At 39.1% G+C, this 13,970-nt stretch overlaps 1 long non-coding RNA gene across 1 annotated transcript; it reads right to left on the reverse strand.

Annotated features, from left to right (window-relative positions):
- Positions 1-4,241: 4,241 nt before the first annotated feature.
- On the reverse strand, positions 4,242-9,360 carry LOC131525199 (uncharacterized). Its single transcript, XR_009267150.1, has 3 exons — positions 9,137-9,360; positions 4,478-4,558; positions 4,242-4,311 (listed from the first exon to the last, which is right to left on the reverse strand). It is a non-coding gene; the product is annotated as an uncharacterized LOC131525199 (long non-coding RNA).
- Between the last annotated feature and the right edge of the window lie 4,610 nt (positions 9,361-13,970).

Consider the following 13,970-nt stretch of genomic DNA (forward strand, 5'->3'; position numbering starts at 1 on the left):
GTCATATTCGAAAAATGGCGGTACCAAGTGTAAGTACCTTAGGGAAAAACGTTGTTGATGTTCATTGTGGTTAACTCGTACTTGTTTAACATCATCCAAGTAAATGACTGACTTGTTGAGGGTTTAACAAACAGATTAAACGATTTTGTGAATTGGGTGTAAAAAGATCTCTAATCATTACCGATCAGATGGAGTTACGTTAACCTCAACGTAATACATCAGCTTGTTAACGCTGCTTTCTTTAAATAGGCGGTTCATTAAGCGGTAAGAATTTAAATCATTAACAATGTTCGCACAGTGAAGTGGGATCTTAAAATTTTCGCGCTGTTGTGAAGATGCATGACACGTGACAACATCAACATGGCGGATGTAGTACGTCCGAATTCCATTCATAATACCCTCATTCATACTATATAGAACGTACTTTTTTAACGGTCGAGTAGTACGTTCGAATTCAAATGTAGTACCTACACAAGTAGTATGCGATTTCGGACGCAGCCTAAGATTCCGAAATTTTTGGAATCGAGTCCGATTCCGATTCCTGGTTCTGGATTCGATTCCGAGAATCGATTCCTCTGTTGTTTTGATTCTTTTTCGATTCTTGTTTTTTTTTAGATCAACGGAACCTAATCTCGCTATGACTGCAGGATATAAAGGTCGTAGAAAGTATCCTTCTCATAATATGAAGCTTTATTTGTAGAAAATGACGATACATTTCTATAGCTATGATTGATTTTTAAATATTTTGTCTGCTTTGCCCGTGAAATTAGTCATAGCTCACTGCTCAGCAGGGACATGCATATAGCATCAATTGAAAAAGACATGAAGTGTCTAAAATATATGTGCACAGTTCAGCTGAATGATGAAGTTTACTTTGACTGTATGCTTTGGACAATATTAACAAACTGTACATTGAAACAAAATAACCAGAACATTAACAATAACACTAGAGCTCGTGTTTTATCTGTCAATCAGATGTGCTCTCGGTCACTGATCTATGCTCGTGATGTTTTCTTTTAGAATTATCATTGGCTGATAGAAATAAAAAATAGTATTTTAGATGGAAATAAGATCCTCAATCAGGTCATGATCTATTCTGTTGTGCAGTGCTCAAAATTGTGGACAACATAAGCCAGTTTCACCGTAAATAACCCCTGAATCATTTTTTATTTTATTTTTTGAACTGGTTCATTAAAACTATCCGAAAGAACCTTTTCGTGGAAACGAATCAGACTTCTAATCACTTTTAGCGAGCATGAGGCGAAGGGTAATACAAATATAAAAATGAAATAGATCTTTTATATATAAAAAATAATCTTTTATCTCACAACTGTAATAACGGCTTTTATCGAGCATGAATGGTGCTTCTCAAACGGAAGGCTGCAGTTCATTTTCGTGAATTTAAATGTGTGCAGCCTTCGTAGGATGCAGCCTTCCATTTGAGAGGCACCCATAGATAAGCTTTGTTGTACTGAAAAAAGCTCTGAATGAGGAGTCGATTCCTCTTGATGGGATCGATTCCAACCTTTCTCTCGACTCTCGATTCCCAGCGCCTCGGAATCGAGGAATCGATTCCCTGCTCTACCATCGTCCCAGAGTCAATGGGTTTTTTGAATGGGATTTTGGTTAAATCCCTTAAATAAGGTCCGTGGTTCACACAAGCTCAAGATACTTGAAGATACAAGAACTCACGTTTTATTCTACGACATAAAACACACCAGTTACACCCCACTCGTGATTTTTTTAAACTCTTATGTTTCTTAAAAAAGACGTTTGCTAACAAGTTGCTAAATAGGACTACAGGCGCTACAGACATTAAACGTCATCACGCCGAACAGTTTATCAATTTATAGTATTTTCCAGTTGCAGTATAATTTGTAATTCAATTAATTGTAGAATAACCAATTAATAGTTTCCCGCATTTTATATTGTTGTTCAATGTTTTTTGCTTTGTCCCGAAATGCGACACAAGTCTTCGGAGGGAAGATGCTCAAGTTTATCGCTTTCCTACTGATACAGAGACTCTGGGTTCATACCATAAGGTAAACTCATATTACGATTAATCCATGTAAACACCACATTTACCAGCTTTACATGGTGAAAGTGAAACTTTAATAATGCATAGTGTTTAAATCCAAGTTAAAATTAAATGTTTACGGCCAAAAGAAGCTTTTCCTAGAAGCAAGGATAAAATAACATTTTGTGTACCCACCCTAACAAAACGATAGCTGAAATGTGGTTCACTAAAATAAGTTTAATCTTACCATATCCAAAAACTTCACTCTGCTGTTATTTAATAGATTAAATGCACTAAAATTTTATTGAATAGTACGTGGAGACACATTTTTAATTCAAATATTTATTGACTTTTAATGCACCTAATTTCGAAACGTATAGAAATACGTGCTTTCAAATGTCCTTTAGTTAAGATTATTTAGTTTATTCACTATACTATTTATTATTAATGTCTCATTTCAGTTTTAGTTTGTCTCTAGTTTTGTATTTATTCCAATTTATATGAAAAGGTTCAAAAATCCTTCACTGAACATATTAAAAATAAGTTTGAAACAGTTGTCGGGAGCACGGTGGTGGTGACGTTGAAGGCGAGCGACTGTGGTGCTGTAGCCATTTATAGCCTAAGTTTAGCTTTTTAGTTCTGGCGCTTTTATTTCGGCTATATTATTTTGTGAAGATTATCTTGATGGACCAAACGTGTAAGTTTCAAGAACTATGTTTGAACACAGAGCTTATTTTTTGCGATAATCCAAAAGCCTATGGAAAAATCCTACTGGTTTTTTATCGAGGGAACCAGTTTCATGCTAATAGCCGATCCGCCTACAAAGTGACGTCATAGTTCTCCCACTCTATTGCCATGCTGTATGTATTGTATGTCTGAACGCTGCGATGGGTCCTCAATAAAGTGACCATCGAGAACCTTTGGCTCATCTGAGTTTTATTTTGCTAGTATCTCAAGATACTACATATGGTGACAAGGATAAACAAGGAGATGAAGATAAACGAAGACAAATAAGGATGAAGAAGCGATTTCAAAGAAGCAAGTGAGAAACGGGATGCTGAAGCGGCTGAGCTGATTCAAACAAGTGGCTACCACGTGGAATGATTGATTGAAGAAACAATGGCTGGAATGGTTGGATCCGTAACACCATTTGATAGTAAGTCACAATCATGGGAAGAGTATTGTGAAGTATTGAATCATGTCTTCATGGCAAATGATGTTGAAAGCAGAGAGAAGAAACGAGCCATATTGTTAAGTTGTGTTGGAGCACAGACGTACACATTGATGAGGAATTTGCTGAGTCCAGACAAACCAGGTGCAAAGAGTTTTGAAGAATTGGTGAGTTTACTGAAAAACCACTTTAATCCAAAGCCAAGTGAAATAGTTCAGAGGTGGAAGTTTAATTCAAGAAACAGACGCCATAATGAAAGCATAGTAGAGTATGTGGCTGAATTAAGAAAACTTGCACAAGATTGTAATTTCGAAGACACACTCACAGTTATGCTGAGAGACAGATTAGTGTGTGGTGTTAATGATGACAGCATACAATGGAGATTACTGGCTGAGGATGGATTAACGTTTGAAACTGCACTGAAGAAAGCTCAGGCTATTGAAACTGCAAATAAAGATATGGCAGATTTGCACAGAGAAAAGGGAAATCGTGTTAGTACTACTGTTTTCAAGGTGGACACTGAAGAAAGAAGTAATTTAAAGGCTGCAGGAATGTGTTATCGATGTGCTGGAACTAACCATATGTCAAAAGACTTAAGTTTGCCTAAGTAAAATGTTACAAGTGTGGTAAAATTGGACATGTGAAAAGAGTGTGCAGAATGAAACCACAATAAATTGCTAGTAACAAAGGCAAGAAAACTGTGAAATGGGAGAGAGGAAAACATTCAAAGAGGGCTAATTATTTGCAAGAGGAAGAGGAAGAGTTGTGTGAAGAAGTTTTCACCATGTATAGCATACAATCAGCCCAGTCTCCTGTGCCTCTCTTACCCAAGTTTTACTTGAGAATGAGTGTCCTGTGAAGTTCGAAGTTGATCCCTGGATGTAGTGAAACTGTGTTATCACAGGGGGAATATGGTAAACTTGAAGTTAAAGAAAAACTGCCTAAATTGAAACAAAGTCCTCTCAATTTTGAAGATATATACAGGCCAATCAGTAAATGTTCTAGGAACCAGCAAAGTTCAAGTCAAGCATAACGGATTAGTTAAAGACCTCTCAGTTGTGGTGGTGGCAGGATCTGGTCCTAACTTGTTGGGAAGATCATGGCTTGCTGAGTTGGAACTTGGCTGCGAAAAGATTAATAAAATTCAAAAAAGCTCAGAGATGTTGCAAGACATTTTAAAGAAACATGAAATAGTTTTTAAAGAAGAACTTGGAACATTAAAAGGAGCCACAGCCAAGATTCACGTAGTCAGTGATGCGAAGCCTCATTTTTTTAAACCACATTATTACCTTTTGCGTATAATTGAACAAGTTTTCAGAGTGGGCAGCTCCTGTAGTGCCTGTGTTGAAGCCAGATGGATCAGTGAGACTCTGTGGAGATTATAGAGTGACTGTTAACCGGAGCATTGGAGCAGTATCCCATTCCCAGAATGGAGGACATGTTTGCAGTGTTTTATCTGGAGGTGAAAGATACACCAAATTAGATATGAGTCATGCATATCAACAGATTTTGTTGGATGAGACATCCAAGCAATATGTCACTGTAAATACTCACAAAGGTCTCTTTACGTATACACGATTACCCTTTGAACTGAGTTTGAGTCCAGCAATCTTCCAGAGAACTATGGAAGGAATCCTGAAGGCTATTCCAAAAGTCACAGTGTATTTAGATGATATTCCGTTGACAGGAAAAAATGATCAAGAACATCTGGGGACATTGGATCAAGTGTTGCAGAGGCCGGAGGAGTTTGGATTAAGACTGAAAAGAGAGAAATGTAAGTTCATGGAAAAGGAAGTTGTTTTCTTGGGACATAAAGTTGATGCCACAGGTATTCATCCTGTTCCAGAGAAAGTTCAAGCTGTACAGAAAGCACCAATGCCGACATCGGTAACAGAGCTGAAAGCCTATTTGGGTTTGTTGAACTTTCATAATCGATTTCGTTCTAGTCTTTCTACCCTGCTTGCTCCTTTGCATAAGCTCTTGAGGAAGGATGTTTGTTGGTGTTGGGAAGAAGACCAAGAAAAAGCCTTCCAAAAATCCAAAGAGTTGTTGTAATCTAATCGTGTCTTGATTCACTATGATGAAAAGAAAGAACTCATCCTTTCTTGTGATACCACAGCGTATGGTGGTGGGGCTGTATTAGCACATTGTATAAGGGATGGAACGGAGAGACCTATTGGATTTGTATCCAGAACACTAACAGTTGCAGAGAATAACTATTCTCAATTAGAGAAAGAAGGATTAGCGGTTGTGTTTGGAGTCAAGAAATTCCACAAATACTTGTATGGTCATAAAATCTGTATTGACAACAAACCTTTACTCCGTTTATTGAATGAACTAAAGGCTGTACTTCAAATGGCATCTCAACGAATTATGAGGTGGGCAGTAATGTTGAGAGCCTATGAATATGTCATTTCTTATAGAGCTGGTAAGGATCATGGTAATGCCGATGCCCTCAGTCGTCTTCCTGTTGCACAACCTTCTGAGGAAGAACCAGAGGAAGAGCATGTCTTGATGTTGGAGAGCGTAGCAGGTCCCTGGACGACCGCAGAGCAAATTAAGCACTGGACTTCTAAAGATCCTGTTTTGTCAAGAGTACATGAGTATGTGCTTAAAGGCTGGCCTGGTCACAGTGATACCCAGGAATTTGTACCTTATAAACGGAGACAGCAAGAGCTCAGTGTTCAAGATGGATGTGTGCTGTGGGGAGCCCGTGTTGTTGTTCCAGAACAGGGACGTGCAGGTTTGTTGGAACAGTTACATCAATCTCACCCAGGCATGTCCAAGATGAAAGGATTGGCAAGGAGCTACCTATGGTGGCCGAATCTGGATGCTGATATTGAAACTAGAGAAAGAGACTGAACTATCTGTCAAGAACAGCAAAAATCCCCTGTGAAGGCTCCACTTTACCCCTGGGAGTGACCCAGACAACCGTGGAGGAGAATTCACATGGATTATGCAGGCCCTTTCTTAGGTAAATTGTTCTTAATTATCATTGATGCTCATTCTAAGTGGATTGATGCCTATCGCGTAAGTTCAGCAAGTATCACCCCTCATCTAATGGTTTGGCAAAGCGAGCAGTTCAAACTTTCAAAGACCTAATGAAAAAAAGTTTGGGAAACACGTTGGAGACCAAGTTACATAGAGCTCTGTTTAATTATCGTATCACACCCCAGTCTACAATCGGACTGTCTCCTGCTGAATTGCTGTTGGGAAGAAAATTGCGTTGACAAGATACATCCTGACTTCACTGGTAAAATGAAAATGAAACAACAAAATCAGATCATGATCAACATGTAAAATCTCGTTATTTCCAGATTGGAGACCCTGTGTATACCCAAAACTTTGGGTATGGACCAAAATGGGTGCATGGAGTAATTCAGGACATTACAGGACCTGTATCTTATACAGTAACTTTGGGGAATGCTCAAGTAGTGTGACGTCATGTAGATCAATTATTTAGTCGCCAACAAAAAGAAAGGATAACTAATTACCAACCGAGCATGGATGTTCAGTTGTGTGATGCTGATGTTCAAATGCCCAAATCACCTAGTACTCCTATAATACCAACTTTGGGTGTTACTCCTGAGAAAAAGGAGCTTGAAAATTTGCAAACTGAATGTTCTAGTAGGCTGTTGCCCAAGTTATCTAGTACTCCTACCATTCCTGAAGTGACATCAATTGCAAAAGTAAAAAACCCTGAAATTCTGACAACTCAACTCAACTTTATTTATATAGCACCAATAAAAACAACAATTGTTGACCAAGGTGCTGTACAATTAATCAAATATACACAACATTAGCACTCAAAACAACAAATTATGACACAAGACATGGCTGATACAGCATAATTAACTACAGTTAAAAGCCAGAGAAAAAAGATGGGTTTTGAGTTTGGCTGTAAACTCATTCAGTGTAGAGGCAGTTCTAATAGCAACCGGTAGGCTGTTCCAGAGTTTCGGAGCAGCAACCGCAAAGGCTCGGTCGCCTCTTGAATTCAATTTAATCCTAGGAACATTAAATAGTCTCTGGTTGGAAGACCTAAGAGACCTTCCAGGATTGTGAGTAGATAATAAATCAGACAGATATACAGTAGTTAACCCATTCAGAGCTTTAGAAACCAGCAGCAGGACTTTAAATTCTTTAAATTCTAGAACGAATTGGGAGCCAGTGCAAACATATTAATACTGGAGTAATGTGCTCTCGCTTACGCACACCAGTAAGGAGCCTAGCAGCAGCATTTTGTACCATTTGAAGTCTATTAAGAGAGGCTTGATTAATACCTATATAAAGGGAATTACAGTAATCGAGCCTCGTTGAAATAAAAGCATGAATGTCCCTTTCAAAGTCCTTGAGCTAAAGAAATGGTTTCACTTTAGCTAAGACTCTGAGATGGAAACAACTGGTTTTGACTACTGTACTAATCTGTTTGTCAAATTTGAGACAAATGCCGCCTTCAGATCTAACAGCACCAACTCAGCAGATTTGGCAGAGTCAAGAGTCAGTAAAATATCACTCAGAACTTTAACCAGTGCTGTTTCTGTGGAATGGTTTTTCCTAAAACCCGATTGGAACACTTTGAAAATATTGTTGTTAAACAAAAAGTTCTGTAGCTGGTGCAACACTATTTTCTCTAAAATTTTAGACATAAAAGAGAGATTTGAGACTGGCCTAAAATTGGTCAGCACTGTCGGATCTAAATGAGGTTTTTTAAGAAGTGGATGTACAATGGCATGCTTCATGTCATCTGGAACCATTGCCATTTCAAGGCAGCTGTTCATAATCTTACAAACAGTAGGCCCAATCACCTCAAAAACTTGTTTAAAAAAATCGAGGAGGAAGAATGTAATAGGAGGATCCGGAGGGTTTAAGCAGGCTTACAATATCTTGTAGAGCATGCAGAGTTACAGGCTCAAACTAACTTAAGATGCTGGTACAGAGTGGAGGGACAGAGGGATCTTGACAAGGAGAGGGAATATCTAGCCTAATATCCCTTATCTTGTCCACAAAAAAATAAGGAATTTGTCACACATAGCCATGGACTCTGTAGGGAAAAGATCCCCTGAAGGTTTAATAGCAGCATTAATAGTGGAAAAAAGTGCTCTTGAATTATGCAAGTTCTTTTCAATCAAATTTGAAAAGTACTTAAACTTTGCTGTTTTCATCGCTTTCTGGTATTGTATCAGACTGTCCCTTAATTTTTCATAATAAACTTGCAGCTTATCTTTCTTCCACCTTCTTTCGGCCCTTCTGCAGCCCTGTCGAAGAGCACGAGTATCATCATTGAGCCAGGGCTCAGCCTTTGGTTTGTGTGGCTTGGCTTTTTTAGGAGCCAGAGAGTTTAAAATATTAGCTGAGATAGTATTAAAATCATTAAGATAGTTAGCACCACTCCAATCATCACAAACTAAGTCGGATGATTGGGATACCTCCTTAAAAATAGCTGAAAACTCAGTACAAATGGTTGGTGTGATCGTACGAGACCAGCAATCAGCCTTGGTAGGTTTAGTAATGTTAACATTTATGGGGACTCTGAACGTAATAGGCTTGTGATCTGAGATAGCATGGTCGTCTATTACAAAATCATGTACTGACAAACCATGAGACAGCACTAAATCAAGGGTATGACCATGCGTATGAGTAGGAACATTCACAAGTTGTGTCAAATCAAAAGAGTCAATAAGGCTCAAAAATTCTCTGGCTAAGAGATTATTTGGACAACACACATGTATATTAAAATCCCCAAGGATTAAAAGTCTATAAAAATTGGGGAAAACTCGATAATAAAGTCCTTATGTGGTTTAGGTGGACGATAAATAACTGAGATTGCCATCGGATTATCCAGTTCCAAGACAAACTGTAGCTCAAAACTGGAATAGACATCCGTCGCTAACAGTGTACGTGAATTAAAAAAGTAATTGATGATAACCGTCTTGTTTGACACTGACCTGGCGTTAATCAGCGACATCCTGATCTCTCGTGACTCAATGGTCCGCTCTGAAGCTGGGGAAATCGAACGGAGGTGAATGCCACCTTGGCGCAGGACGGGTGAGCGACTCCTTGGAGGTTGATCCAGCGGATCCCCAGCAATTGGTATATTCCACGCATACAGTGGTTCTAGCGTGCGCCCCGCTATAAAGCGGCCGCGCCCTGCCATGTAGGTGCGAAGAAAGTAGACCAGACATTTTAATGGAAATAATGCAAACGTTATACAGAATTCAAATGATGGGTATTACAGTGGTATTTTTATGGGTGCCTGCACATATTGGTATCCAAGGAAATGAAACTGCAGATAAAGAAGCAAAAGAAGCAATTAAAAACAACGACATTAATTTAATTGTTAATCTAAGTAAGAGTGAAATCAAGAGTATTATTAAGAAAAGACTGAAGGAAAGGTGGCAAAAACAATGGGATAAGGAGAAAAAAGGTCGATGGTTTTACAGAATTTAAAGGAAAGTGGGAGAGATGAGAAGTGCAGGAAAAACAGGAGAGATGAAATAGTAATATCAAGGATGAGATTTGGACACAAGATTAAATGGTACACTTTATAAAATGGGTAAACATGATACGGGATGGTGTGAATTTTGTGGGCAAGAAGAATCAGTGGAACATGTTATTTTGTACTGTCAGAAATACGAAACTGAAAGACGGATTCTAATGCAAAATTTAGAAAAAAAAAATGCAATTTAAACTGAGAGATATATTACAAAATATCTCGAGAAGTGAATGCTATAGTTTTATTTTTCAGTACCTTAAAATAACAAATTTGTGGGAGAGAATATAAAAAAAAAAAAAAAGGGGAAGTCATTTTGATCCACACTCCATACCAGTTGGTGGCGGAAATACACCATTTTGTTCTTTGTCAACCGCCAATAAATTTCAAGAAGAAGAATGTAAGTGCGAAGGCCAGTGCAAAGTTGAGAATCCGATTCGGACAGATGTAGCGCAAAACCTCCACGCCTTCCCCGTCTTTTGCAGCGCTTCCTTCCCGGCCGAGGACCAGGCAGCCGGCGCAGATAGTCAGGTATAATCGCCAAAGGAGAAGCAAATTGTGCACCACACTTAGCATCACGGAATAGCTCTTCAGTGATGTCTTTAATGCCAGGCAGTTTTTGGCGGTCGTAGGTTAAGGGTGACGAAACATTTTGTAAAATAAAAACACATTAAAACAAACAGACGTGTAAGCACAACAGACAGCGGACGGCAGGCCATACACACTGGCGCCGTCTTGCCATTTTGGCACCTTTGTACCTTTTAAATTGTACCTACTGGGGGTCTACAACGTTCGGTAAGAAAAAAGAAAACTACCCGCACACTTAAAGGACTGTGACGGGGGGAAAAAATACAGTTACAAGATTTTGAAATTGCACATTATTCACATTGTCTTGTATGTGAAGTTTTGTTTATATCAAGTTTTGTTTACGTGTTTTTGGATTTAAGCGGGGATGAGTATTTTATGTGCATATCGAGATTTGTCCAGCAGGGGGGCGGTAACGCATTGTGTATGGTTTGGGGCACTATTAAAAGGCTGTGAAGAAGCGCATGCCGTGCTGGGCTGTATCCGAAATCGCCCCCTACACCCTCATTCACTATTCCCTACATTAGTCCACTCATACAGTTCACTTGAAGGAGTGAATGAAAACGAGTGAGTGAATTCGGACACTGAGTGCACCGGAAGGACTGCCGCTTTTGCATATTTGCTTGCTGTTTAATAATCATTTGAAACGGGCAGCTCCAGTAGTAAGATTGAAGGATTTATCTTGAACTCTTTTACGGAAATTATGTATAAACCCTAATAGTCAATTTACAATTAATTTGTACCTGTGTTGTATTAGGCTGTATTACGCCGTGGACGAGTGCTTGTAAAATAAATGAATGGATGATTCAGCTGCGGGCGCCATCTTCTGGCGAGACGTGGGAATTCATTCGGCGAGCGACTCTCACAGTGCATTATGGGTTATCTCTAGCCGTTGAGTGTACATCGGTTGTACACTCGTTTTTGCAGTGCATTGTGGGATTGAATGAGTGCACTCGAGAACGTCCACTATGGTTTCGAACACCACTTAAAATGGCTATCCCCTCAAATAGTGCACTATTTGAGGGTATAGGGGGCGATTTCGGATACAGCCCTGGTGTGTTTGCCTCGGGTGTGTCTCACTCGTCCTTAAAAGTGAAGCTGCGGGCTCTTTGATCGCCCCCTGGTGGCTGGCTGCAGTACAGGTCATAAACCCCACCCTCTCCATGTAAACGAATGGGACTTCAGTCAAAATAAAAAATTAAATTACACTTCCAATACAATATTCCGAAATATGGTTTTGGTCATTTAAGGTAATTGTTATCACGCTGATATGTGTTCAATTGTTCGTTTTTGTGATACGTTTGATTTTAGCTAGTAATTTGATGCTATAAAAACAGGGCGTGCCGTTATGGTTGATTGGGTCCGTGGGAGTTTGGGCGGGAAGACTCTGGCTCCAAACGAATCTCTACTGCGCAGACTCTGGCTCCAAACGAATCTCTACTGCGCAGACTCTGGCTCCAAACGAATCTCTACCGCGCAGACTCTGGCTCCAAACGAATCTCTACCACGCAGACTCTGGCTCCAAACGAATCTCTACCGCGCAGACTCAAGCTCCAAATGAATCTCTACCACGCAGACTCTGGCTCCAAACGAATCTCTACCGCGCAGACTCTGGCTCCAAACGAATCTCTACCGCGCAGACTCAAGCTCCAAACGAATCTCTACCACGCAGACTCAAGCTCCAAATGAATCTCTACCACGCAGACTCTGGCTCCAAACGAATCTCTACCGCGCAGACTCTGGCTCCAAACGAATCTCTACTGCGCAGACTCTGGCTCCAAACGAATCTCTACTGCGCAGACTCTGGCTCCAAACGAATCTCTACCGCGCAGACTCTGGCTCCAAACGAATCTCTTCTGCGCAGACTCGGGCTCCAGATGACGTCATTTACTCAAGATGGCAGTAGTCATTCTGAGATGTATTCGCTTCACTTTTCTATAGTGGAAGGAAGCGGAGACGCCGTCGTCCATCTTTTTTTAAAGTCTATGGTTTGCCTGCGTCCCAATGTGCATACTATCCATCCTAAATTCTATGTGATATTAGTCATTTTCAATACTATTTAGGGCAGATAGAGTGGATAGTAATATCATAGTATGCACATTGGGACGCAGGATATGTCTGAACGCTGTGATGGGTCCTTAATAAAGTGACCATTCAGAACTTTTGGCTCATCTGAGTTTTCTTTTGCTAGTATCAAGATACTACACTCACTTTCGGTGAGCTGCTGCCAGAACACAGCCGAGTGAGCCGACACTCAGCCGCAATTGGCCCGATTGCGCTGGCTGCCTGGGCTTCCTTTTTAGATCAAAAACTGGATACAACTTGGTTTCCATGCAATTTGCCAAAAATCAATGCTATGAAAAACAGTAAACATATAACGTAAAAACAGAAAAAGCTTGTCAGAGACTAAAAATATGTGAGAAATTAATCATTATCTGTTTTTACTCTGTTTTATTGCCCACATATTTTAATCTTCAACATTAGCTGCCTGCATGGACACAATATTCTTTGTCTGTCATGACAACTTGTGGTGACTATTTGCACACTGATGTACTGATTTGTACTTAGTACAAGCAACCTTATTTAACATTAAGTATTTATTGCTATTTGTACTTCTGCATATTTTGTTGTCTCTCAAACCCTTGTGAAATTAAAATGGGTTTCTCACACTTCTTTTCAGTTCTTTTCCTTTGATGGATTTTTGACTGTGAAACTAGATAAAGAAACAGTGAATTTTGATTCAAAAGACTAGTCTCAATTTCAAGTAACCTTTGGGTCTTAAAATGCCCCTATTATGGATTATGAAAGGTTCATATTTTGGTTTTGGGCATAGTTCATGAACTATAACAATCACGAATGAAAGATAAGCCATTCTTTTACTTCAGTCTGGTCTCAGTAAGATTTTTCTATTAGTTCTGTGATTAAGATACTCATTAGATACTTCTTTTTCTTTTCTTTTCTTTTCTTTTCTTTTCTTTCCTTTTTTTTTTTTGAGAAGAAATGTGTCATGTATTACAGATGTTTTAATGTACTGAAGGCTAACAAATTAGTAAAGAAAAGAGTGCATATACACCACAAAAGATACAGACTTAAAGCTGTATCTAAAACACCTTTAGTCATATTTTCCTTAATTAAAAGGACACATCGGGGTATTTTGGCCAATACTGTGATTCCCACAGAATGATACAGTGTCTCTGACTGTCTATGGGGTCAGGAGAACACTTAAATGTGTTTTGCAGCTTATTAAGTTACATGAAATTATACTTTCACTTTAACTGTGTGTTCACTGCCAGAACTCTTGTCACTTGCATTTGTTGTTTTTATTTTTTATTTCCTGATGAATGTTAATCTTGTGCTCTTTTCCCAGCATGTAACAAAAGGGTTTTAATGACAGTTTAATGATGTTTTACGCCAGAGAAAATTCCCTTAAACACCATCAAACATTTAACATCATTTTAAGAATGTGAACCATGTGAAGAATTAATTTCCTTGTTAAATCAAAACAAGCGAATCCCAATCTACAAGCAAAACCCTCTCTGGTACATGTATTGCTCTTCAAATGTCCATAATTGGGCTAGTGGGTAGTATCTCTGCTTTCCTTCTGTCCATCATTGCAACAACCAACACCAAACATTAAATATAACCTCAAATTAATCTGATTTACCCGATTACTCAGTAAAACATCACATTTCACTGATGAATAT

Source organism: Onychostoma macrolepis, chromosome 19 (assembly GCF_012432095.1).
Source record: "Onychostoma macrolepis isolate SWU-2019 chromosome 19, ASM1243209v1, whole genome shotgun sequence".
Classification (NCBI taxonomy): domain Eukaryota; kingdom Metazoa; phylum Chordata; class Actinopteri; order Cypriniformes; family Cyprinidae; genus Onychostoma; species Onychostoma macrolepis.